Here is an 11,788-nt window from a genome sequence, read left to right on the forward strand (position 1 = left end):
TCTTCATTGTATGTTCTATGCTCCTTTGTCATAAATCAATTCTCCATATATGAGTGGGTTTATTTCTGGCCTCGCAAATCTCTTCCACTGACCAGTTTATCTATTTTTCTGCCAATACCATTCTGTTTTGCTTACTATAGCTTTGTAATATAGTTTGAAATTAGGGAGTGTGATACCTCCAGCTTTGTTCTTTTTTCTCAGGATTGCCTTGGCTATTCAGTATCTTGTGGTTCCATGTAAATTTTAATATTATGTAAATTTTATAATTTTTGGCTCTATTTCTCTGAAAATTGTCCTTGGAATGTTGATAGGTATTGCACTGAATCTGCAGATTGCATTAGGTAATATGGACATTTTAACAATATTACTTCTTCCAATCCATAAGCACGGAATATCTATTTATTTATGTCTTCTTCAATTTCTTTCAACAATGTCTTCCACTTTTGAGTGTAAAGGTCTTTCAAATCCATAGTTAAGTTTATTCCTACATACTTTTTTCTTTTTGTTGTAATTTAAATAGGATTCTTTTCCTAATTTCTCTTCCTGCTAGCTCATTGCTAGCAGATAGAAACACAACAAATTTTTGTATTTTGATTTTGTACCCTGCAACTTTACTGTATTTATTCTTTCTTTCTTTCTTTCTTCTTTCTTTTTTGGCCATGCAGCATGCAAAATCTTAGTTCCCCAACCAGGGATCAAACCTGTGACCCCCACAGTGGAAGCATGAAGCGCCAACAAATGGACCACCAGAGAATTCCCCTGTTATTTATTATTTCTAATAGCTTTTTGGTGGAGTCTTTAAGAGTTTTCTATTTATAAAATCATGTCATCTGCAAATAGTGGTGAATTTACTTCTTTCCAATTTGGATGACTTCTACTTCTCTTTCTTGCCTAAGTGCTCTGGCTAGGACTTCCAATACTATGCTGAATAAGAGTGGCAAGAGTTGGCATGCTTGTCTTGCCCCAATTTTAGAGAGATAGCTTTAAATTTTTCACCATTAAGTATGATGTTATCTGAAGGTTTGTTTTATATATGGCCTTTATTATGTTGAGGTATGTCCCTCCTATGTTGAGAGTTTTTATTATAAATTAGCATTAAATCTTGTCAAATGTTTTTTCTGCATCTATTGAGATAATCATATGATTTGGGGCCTTCATTTTGCTAATGTGGTATATCACATTTACTGATTTATAAATGTTGAATAAATCCCACTTGATTATGGTAAATGATCCTTTCAATGTACTGTTGAATTCAGTCTGAATACTTTTTGCTGACTCAACAATACTTTGTTGCAGATTTTTGCTTGTATTGAAATGTTCATCAAAGATATTGGCCTGTAATTTACTGTGTTTGGTATCAAAGTGATATTGGCCTCACAAAGTGAGTTAGGAAGTGTCAGTGGGAGCCATTTTTGTGATGTCAGGCTACCTTGCTAATGCCAGCACTGGCGGGCATGCATTTGAAATTCTCCATGTAACCTGTTAGTGCCAGTGGCCATGCCCCACTTAGAGTTCTGCCTACCCCTGTGCCTAAGCCAGGCCTCATAGCCAGCTGAGTGATAGCCCTGCCCACCAGTGCCCCACAGTCACTGTGGCCCTGCCACAATAGGAGGCCCATGCAGTCCACCTAGGAACACCTGGCTCTGGTGGCCAGGCAGAATTACACTTCTGAGCCCCACAGGACATCTAAATAAGACCACTCCTTCAGGATTGGGAAACAGCTGATACAGCTAATACACAGAAGCAAACACAGAGACTTAGGCAAAATGAGGAAATAGAGAAATATGTTCCAACTGAAAAACCAAGGGAAAAAACCTCAAGAAAAGAACTAAATCATAGAGAGATAAACAATCTACTTGATAAAGAGTTAAAAGTAATGTCATAAAAATGCTCACCAGGGACTTCCTTGGTGGCGTAGTGGTTAAGAATCCACTTGCCAATGCAGGTGGCACAGGTTCAAGCCCTGGTCAAGGAAGATCCCACATGCCATGGAGCAACTAAGCCCATGCACCACAACTACTGAGCCCACGTGCCACAACTAATGAAGCCCATGCACCTAGAGCCTGTGCTCTGCAACAAGAGGAGCCACCACAACAAAGAGTAGCCCCCGCTCACTGCACTAGAGACAGCCCGTGTGCAGCAACAAAGACCCAATGCAGCAAAAAATAGTAATAATAATAGTAATAAAATGCTCACCGAACTTGGAAGAATGGAAAAACACAGTGAGACCTTCAAGAAAAAGATAGAAGACATAAGAAAGTACCAAACAGAAATTATAACTGAACTGAAAAATACACTACAGGGGTTCAACAGCAGACTTGATGAGGTAGAACCAATCATCAAGCTGGAAGACTAAAGAATGGAATTCACCCAGAAAGAATTTTAAAAAGTGAAGATATGATAAGGGACCTTTCGGACAACATTAAGCAGCATAATATTCACATTATAGGGGTCCCAGAAGAAGAAGAGACAGAGAAAGGGCCAAAAAAAATTATTTAAATAGTGGCTCAGAAATTCCCTAATCTAGGGAAGGAAACAGACATCCAGGACCAGGAAGCCCCAAGAGTTCCAAATAAGGTGAATCAAAAGAGATACATAACAAGACACATTATGATTAAAATGCTGAAAGTTAAAGGTGAAGAGAAAATCCTAAAACCAGCAAGAGAATAACAACTTGTTACATAGAAGGGAAACCCCAAAAGGCTATCAGCAGATTTTTCAGCAGAAACTTCACAGACCAGAAGGGAATGGCATAACATATTCAAAGTAAAGAGAAAAAACTTCCAACCAAGAATGCTCTACCCAGCAAGGTTGTCATTCAGAATTCAGTAAGACATCAAGAGATTCCCAGAGAAGCAAAAGCTAAAAGAACTCATCATCACTATACTGGCTCTAAAAGAAATATTAAAGGGACTTCTTTAAGCTGAAAAGAAATGACACTAATTAATAAGAAAATTTATGGAAGGAAACATCACACTGGAAAAGGTAAATAAGTAACAAAGGTAGTGGATCAATCACTCAGAAAGCAAGCATGAAAATTAAAAGACAAAAAGTAATAAAATCAACTATAACTGCAATTAGTTAAGAGATACACAAAATAAAATGTAAAATGTGTCATCAAAGTATAAAATGTTGGGGGTAGTAAAAAGATAAACCTTTGGAATTTGTTCAAATTTAAGTTGCTACCAAGCCAATACATAGCACTAATTACAAAGTAAGTAGGATATTGTATGTGACTTCAGAGTAACAGCAACGAAAAAACTTATAGTAAATACACAAAAGAAAATGAGAAAGGAATCTAAATATAACTCTAAAGAAAACCACCAACACACAAGGGAAGAGAGAAAGAAAATAAGCAACAGGGAGGAACTACAATAACATCCAGTAAACAGTTAACAAAATGGCAATAAGTACCCATCAATAATTACTTTAAATGTAAATGGACTAAATTCACAAATCCAAAGACACAGAGTGGCTGAAGGGATTTTAAAAAAAAAATCTATATGCTGTCTACAAGAGACTCACTTCAGAAGAAAGAACACACACAGACTGAAAGTAAGAGGATGGAAAAAGATATTCCATGGAAATAGAAATGAAAAGAAAGCTGGAATAGCTATACTCCTAACAGACAAACTTTAAAACAAAGATGGTATTAAAAGACAAAGACATTATATAAGGATAAAGGGGTCAATCCAGCAAGACTGTATAACATTTCTAAATGTACATGCACCTAACAGGGGAGAACCAAAATATATAAGGCAAATATTAACAGACTTAAAGGGAGAAATGGAAAGCAATACAATAATAGTAGGGGAATTTAACACCCCACTTACATCAATAGATAGATCATCCAGACAGAAAATCAATAAGGAAACATCAGGTTTAAACAACAAATTATACTAAGTAGATTTAATAGATAAATAGAGTACATTCCATCAAAAGCAACTGATTACACATTCTTCTCAAGTGCACATGGAACATTCTCCAAGACAGATCACATGTTAGGTCACAAAACAAGTCTCAATAAAGTCAAGAAGACTGAAATCATGTCAAGTATCTTCTGCAACCAAATAGTATGAAACTAGAAATCAATAGCAAGGAAAAAAAATGGGAAAAATCACAGAAACATGGACAGTAAAACAACATGTTACTTAACAACCAATGGGTCACTGAAGAAATCAAAGGAGAATTTAATACCCAGAGACAAATGAAAACAGAAATGTGATATACCTAATTCAGTGGGATGAAGCAAAAGCAGTTCTAAGGGAAGTTCATAGCAATACAGGCCTACATTAAGGAACAAGAAAAATCCCAAATAAACAATCTAACCTAACACCTAAAGGAACTACAAAAAGAAGAACAAATGAAGCCCCAAATTAGTAGAAGGAAATAATAAAGATAGGAAGAAAACAAATAAAATAGAAAATAAAACAAAAAAAAAACAGGAAAGATCAATGAAACTAAGTACTGGTTCTTTGAAAAGATAAACAAATTCAACAATCTTTTAGCTGGACTAACCAAGAAAAAAAGGAGGAGGACTCAAATTAAATCATAAATGAAAGAGGAGATGTTAAAATTGATACCTCAGAAATACAAAGGATCAAAAGAGACTATTATAAATAATTATACACCAACAAATTTGACAACCTAGAAGAAATGGATAAATTCCCAGAAATATATAATCTTTCAAGACAATCATGAAAAAAAGAAAATCTGAATAGACAGATTTCTATTAAGGAGTCTGACACAGAAATAAAAAACCTTCCAATAAACAAAAGTCCATGACCAAATGGCACCACTGGTGAATTCTACAAAACAGTCAAAGAAAATTTAACACCTATCCTTTTCAAACTCTTTCAAAAAACTGAGGAGGAGGAAAACCTTCTAAACACATTTTACGAAGCCAGCATTACCTTGATACTAAAACCAGACAAGGATGTGACCAAAAAAACAAAAAAAATTTACAGGTCAGTATCTTTGATAAACACAGATTAAAAAATCCTCAACAAAACATTAGCAAACGGTGTCCAACAATACAGTAAAAGGATCATACACCAAGTACACCACAATCAAGTGGGACTTATTCCCTGGTCGCAAGGATGGTTCAAAATTCACAAATCAATAAATGTGATACATCACAATAACAAAAGGAAGGATAAATACCACATGATCATTTTGATAGATGCAGAAAAGCATTTGACAAAAGTCAACATCTCCTTATAATAAAAACTCTCTACAAAGTGGGTACAGAGCAAACATACCTCAACATAATAAAGGCTACACACAACAAACCCACAGCTAACATACTGAACAGTGAAAAGTTGAAAACTTTTCATCTAAGAACAGGAACAAGACAAGAATGCCCACCTTCACCACTCTTATTCATGGTATTGGAAATCCTAGCCACAGCAATTAGGCAAGAAAAAGAAATAAAAGGCATCCAAAATGGAAAGGAAGAAGTAAAACTGTCACTATTTGTAGATGGCATGATACTATACATAGAAAACCCTGAAGATGTCACCATAAACTGTTAAGACCAATAAATGAATTCAGTAAAGTTGCAGGATACAAAATCAATACACAGAAATATGTGGTATTTCTACACAATAATAAACTATCAGAAAGAGAAATTAAGAAAACATTCCCATGTATAACTGCATCAAAAAGAATAAAATACCTAGGAATAAATTTAACCAAGGAGATGAAAGACCTGTAAACTGAAAACTATATAAGACACTGGTGAAAGAAAATGAAAAAGACACAAATAAATGGAAAGATGCTCTATGCTCTTGGATTGGAAGAATTAATATTGTTAAAATGTCCAAATGACCCAATGTGATCTACAGATTCAATGCAATCCCTATCAAAATTCAAATGGCAAAATTTACAGAACTAAAACAAACACTTCCAAAATTTGTATGGAACCACAAACAATCCTGAATAGCCAAAAAAATCCTGAGAAAGAAGAAGAAGGCTAGAGGTATCATGCTCCCTGATTTCAAACTATACTACAAAGCTACAGCAATCAAAACAGTGTGGTATTGCCACAGAAACAGAGACATAGATCAGTGGAACAGAATTCACAGTCCAGAAATAAACCCACTCATATATGGACAATTAATTTACACCAAAGGAGCAAATGATTGTCTCTTTAATAAATGGTGGTTGGTAAACTGGACAGTCACACACAAGAAAATGAAACTAGACCACCATCTTACACCATACACAAAAATTAACTCAAAACAGATTAAAGGCTTGAATGTAAGATCTGAAACCATAAAACTCTTAGAAGAAAACATAGGCAGTAACCTCACTGATCAGTCTTTAGATGTTTTTGTGGATCTGACTCCAAAGGCAAGGAAAACAAAAGCAAAAATAAACAAATGGGACTACATCAAACTGAAAAGTTTATCCACAGCAAAGGAAACCATCAATAAAACAAAAAGGCAACCTACCAAATGGGAGAAGATATTTGCAAATGATACATCTGATAAGGGGTTAATATCCAAAACATATAAAGAACTCACACAACTCAACAACAACAGAAAAAACTCAATTTAAAAATGGGCAAAGGATCTGAATAGACATTTTTCCAGAAAAGAAATACAGATAGCCAACAGGCACATGAAAAAAAATGTCCAACATCACTAATTATCAGGGAAATGCAAATCAAAACCACAATGAGATATCCCCTCATGCCTGTTGGAATGGCCATTATCAAAAAAAGCAAGAAATAACAAATGTTGGAGAGGATGCCGAGAAAAGACAACTCTTATACACTATTGGTGGGACTGTAAATTGGTGCAGCCACTACGGAAAACACTATGGAGATTCCTCAAAAAATTAAGAATAAAACTATCATTTGACCCAGCTATTCCACCTCCAGGTATTTATTGGGAGAACAAGAAAACACTATTTTAAAAAGATACATGCACCTCTACGTTCACTGTAGCATTATTCACAATAGCCAAGGTAAGGAAACCACCTAAGTCTCCATCGATGGATGAGTGGATAAAGATGTGATATACATATACAATGGAATATTATTCAGTAACAGAAAAGAATGAAATCCTACAATTCTCAACAACATGGATGGACCATGAAGGTATTATGATAGGTGAAATATGTTAGCAGGAGAAAGAGAAAAAACTGTATGATTTCATTCATATGTGGAATGAAAAAAAACCCAAACAAAATAAAACAATGACGAACTCACAGATACAGAGAACAAATTAGTAGTTACCAGAGGGGTAGGGGATTGGTGGGGGGTGAGGGGGAAGTGGACGAAGGAGGGGGCAACTACATGGTGATAGATGGTAACTATAATTATGGTGGTGGTCACTTCGTAGTGTATACAGATGGTAACTTATAATGCTGTACACCTAAAACTTATATTTTAAAAAAAGGAATAAGGTGCTGATACATGCTACAACATAGATGAACCTTGTAAATGTTACGTTAAATGGAAAAAGTCAGACATAAAAATCTGCATACTGCATGATTCTATTTGCCAAAATAAGCAAATTCATAGAGAAAGAAAGTAGATTAGTAGTTGCCTGCGGCAGAGGTAGGGAGTAGGATGGAAAAGTGGGGAGGGAAGTCAGGAATAGGGAATGAATGCTAATAGTTATGGGGCTTCATAGTGGGATACTGAAATGTTCTAAAATTGATTGTGGTGATGGTTGCACGATTCCACGAATACACTAAAAACCACTGAAGTGTACACTTTAATGATTGAATTTAATGGTATGTTAAATATCTCAATAAAGCTGTTCTCTAAAAATAGAACTTACAATTTCCAAAATTTCAATCAGTTACTTGTTTCATGACATTTGCCATAACTACCACCCATACTATTATCTACAAAACATTTTTCTATAAAAAGAACTACATTTCTACTTAAATTTTAAAAGAAAATTTATAACACTAACCTAAATGAAAAATCAGCTAATATAAAAAAATGGATATGGCAATATATTGGCAGTGCTACTCAAATTAAATTTGAGAACCCAGGCTATGGCAAAACAATGGCCACGTAGAAAATAGAGCACAAAAAACAAAATAAGTCAGTAAACAGGGAATGAACACTAGGACTAACTGGCCCCAACGTTTCTGAACAAGCTGCTGCCTGTGATGAACTGAGGTCTCACTTATCCTACCCTGCCCTGCAGTCCCAGAATGTAGAGACACCTGAGAGTCCTAGAGATAAAAATGTGAAGACTGGCTCAAGTGCCAGGAAAGGCTTCTCTCTTCTCTAAGTTCGGTCACCAGGCTCTGAAAAGGCAAGAATCAAATGGCAGGCCCAAAATAGTGAGAAGCCTGCTAGTAGCACTATTCTAAAAATTATAGGCCCAATTAACTGAAGTCAGGACAGTACATCTATGAATTGTATCATGCTTGTCAATAAATTCTAGAAAAATCGGGATTTCAATCAGTTCCTCTCCAATGTTCATAAAATCTATCACCCATGTTTTTGCTTTTTCTGAAATATAAGAAAATCTTAGTATTTACCTTTCTAAGACTGGTACTTAAACAATGCTGATGTCCGCATACTCCAAAACTATCAGTAATTTTTCACGTTTCCTAATGGAAAGTAAGCGTATTACAGTAAAATAAGTAGTATTTTGAAGAGCAACACAGACATTTTATAAGTCCAAGTTGTTTAATGAGGTTTTCAATTCTGATCACACCTATATTTACTACCATGAAAACATCAAGTAAAAGGCATTTATTTTCTCCCATGAACCTGGCATGCCTCTTTGAAAATATCAAAATTACTTCTCTTTCCAATAGTATATTAAAAGCTGGCTTGACACATACAGAAATCTTTACAAATGAAATATGATGTCTGAGATTTGCTTCAAAACAATGGGGAGTGATAGCTTTTATGGGACAAGACTGTCCGTGCATAGGTAACTGCTGAAATAAACTGGTATATAGAAATTAATTTTTCTATTCTCTCCATTTCACAAAATATATAATATTAAATATATAATAAACTTAGTGCTTTAAGAAGTTAGGGGACTTCCCTGGTGGCACAGTGGTTAAGAATCCACCTGCCAATGCAGGGGACACAGGTTCCAGCCCTGGTCCGGGAAGATTCCACATGCTGCGGAGCAACTAAGCCCGTACACCACAACTACTGAGCCTGCACTCTAGAGCCCATGAGCCACAACTACTGAGCCCACGCGCCACAACTACTGAAGCCCAGGCACCTAGAGCCCATGCTCCGCAACAAGAGAAGCCAACACAATGAGAGGCACCGCAACGATGAGTAGCCTCCGCTCACTGCAACTAGAGAAAGCCCATGCACAGCAACGAAGACCCAATGAAGCCACAAATAAATAAATAAACATATATATTTTTTAAAGTTATCATTAAAAAGTAGTAATTATTTTAGCAAAGCTTCATGAAATCTTTAGTGTTTCACGTCACAGAGGGGAAAGTCTGCCTATAAATCATTTCCTTCTAATATTTTTTTAAGGTTGTCTCCACCAATGGACTGTAGATCTTTTGCTTATATTCCATAAGACTTACTGCCAAAGCCAAACACGCTTGTGAAAAAGGTTACCATCCCAGCATAAAACTGGAAACAGATTTCTATTAGTGACTTATTTTGTTATACATGCCATCTGCCGTTTTCACTTCTACAATTTCAGAAATGCCAATTTCACAATGGATATTAGATTGTACCATTAAAGAAAATTCTATTTAACTTCCCACTAAATACCACCATCACTTTCTAGGTGTTTAAAGAATGTTCCCATGTGATTCCCAAAGAATTTTTGCTTCTCCTTTAAACTAGGTTGGGTTGTGGTTGGGTATAAAGGTGAAAGAAAAGACAGACTCTCAAGTCCCTTAATCTTATCCTTAAAACATTAAAGTGGTTAAATGAAGGAATTAATAAAGTCAATATCAAATCAACATTTTAGTGATTCTTAAATATCTATGAAGCTGTAAGGACAAATATTTTTGAAGTCTATGTTTAAAACACTAGATCCTTTGGAGACCAATCAACAAATTATTCATAACTGCATTCATATAGCAACACTGATTATGCTTCCATGCATAATCCACCAGGTAGACTGACCTAAACCACCAGGGTTTAGAGAATTTTAGAGAACAAAGAATGGCAGCTCAGTGGAGTGGAGAGAAAGAAGGAAAGGAGCATGCATTTGCTGAGTGCTTACTACGGGCCAGGAGCAGTTCTAAACGCTTTACAGACACCTCATTTACTTGCTATCAACAAATTTATGAGGTGGATAATAATATCCATACTTTATAGATGAGGAAACCAAGACTCAGAAAAATTAATCTGTCCAAGAACAAGTAGGAGAGCTGGGATTCAAACTCAGATCAGTTTGCCTTCAAGGCCATGATACCACACTTCCTCCCACAAAGACACCTTTCCAAATCATATTAAAAATTCTTTGATTAATTAAAATATTAATTCCTTAGTCGATATTATTCAGATCATTTCAATATGCAGCATAAATCAATCTGCACCACTACATTTTGAGGAAAAGTCATAGTTACCCGGAGGAAAAAAAAAAATAACAAGGGCCAGAGCATCAATATAAACCAGACAGGGACACTGGTCAGAATACCAACCTCAGGTCTGAAAACTTAATTCCAGATGAACCATTCACCAGTGGGTGATTTGGAGCAAGTAATGACCTCAGTTTCCCCACTGGTAAAATGGTCATAACGCTTAACCCATCCTTCCACCTCGGATTGTTTATGAGAATGAAATTAATGTTGGTGAAATCAATATGTAAACTGTAACAAACCATAATACACATAAGGAACTACTATCTACTCAGTAAGATGACTATACTGAACAGCTATTTGCATGTTAGAATAACTTAGCACAAACAGAATGAGGAATATAGTTCACAAACGACAGGAAGCTGCTCTCAGGCGGGCAGGCCCCACCTCAGCGAGAGCCACTTGACAGCAGCAGGTGCTGCCTGGAGGACCAGTTTTCTGCCTGCTTTCAAACAATCCCGTCCCTCACTCCGTCCCTCACTGGTAGGGGAGGGTAGGCGGGAATAAAGTGCTGGGAAGAGAGCGCTAAAACAGGCAGAAGGCTGGGTTCTACTACACCCAGGTGCCAGGCCCTGGTTAAACTCTTTACCCCTGCAGACCTCAGTTTACCCATTTGTAAGATGGAGAGACCTTTCCCGCCCTACTTCCCGGGGAGAGCTAATACCCGAGTCACTGTGCAGGGAAAGCGTGGTAAACCTCGCTGAGAATGAGATGATGACGATCACCTGTCAAATGAAAGGCTGGGAGGGCGGCTCCTCCGCTAGCCCTTCGCAGTTTAGATATTCCAGAAACCTCGGACCGGGCCGCCCCTCTAAGGAGTAACGCAGCCCCCCCTGTCCACCTCTCGGCCCGCGGGGTGCGCGCAGTCCCCTGTCGCTCACACCCCGAGATGAGTCCACAGGGCAGGCCCAAAGCCTGCCCACCCCCGCCCCCAGGCCTCCTCAGAGGATCCCAGGGCCCTCCCGAGTAGCCGCGGCTCCCCTCCCCCAGCAGTGTTCCCTGCCCTTCTCCGCTTCCACTCCCAGGTGAGGGGAGGGGGTGAAAGGGCGTACCCCGCCGCCATTTTGTCCCCTTGGCCCCCGCTAAGCATTCCGCCGGCCCGCACCCCAGCCCAGGCCCGCCCAGCTCTGTGCAACGCGCGCCCCTCGCGGACACTCACCCCTGACCGCCCTGCGCAGTTCAGCGCGGCTCCGAGCGTCCCGCCGGGAAAGGGGCGGGGCGGGGGCGGGGCGGCTGCACA

At 37.8% G+C, this 11,788-nt stretch overlaps 1 protein-coding gene across 1 annotated transcript in view; it reads right to left on the reverse strand.

The window, feature by feature from the left end:
* Positions 1–8,576, reverse strand: part of SCAPER (S-phase cyclin A associated protein in the ER) — a gene marked incomplete at its 3' end in the record, with an annotated part of 213,744 nt that extends 205,168 nt beyond the window's left edge. Inside the window, exon 1 of the mRNA XM_024761693.1 lies at positions 8,512–8,576. The remainder of the gene's footprint in view (positions 1–8,511) is intronic.
* Between the last annotated feature and the right edge of the window lie 3,212 nt (positions 8,577–11,788).

The sequence above is a fragment of the Neophocaena asiaeorientalis genome, unplaced genomic scaffold (assembly GCF_003031525.2).
Source record: "Neophocaena asiaeorientalis asiaeorientalis breed wild unplaced genomic scaffold, Neophocaena_asiaeorientalis_V1.1 scaffold54, whole genome shotgun sequence".
NCBI classification, from domain to species: domain Eukaryota; kingdom Metazoa; phylum Chordata; class Mammalia; order Artiodactyla; family Phocoenidae; genus Neophocaena; species Neophocaena asiaeorientalis.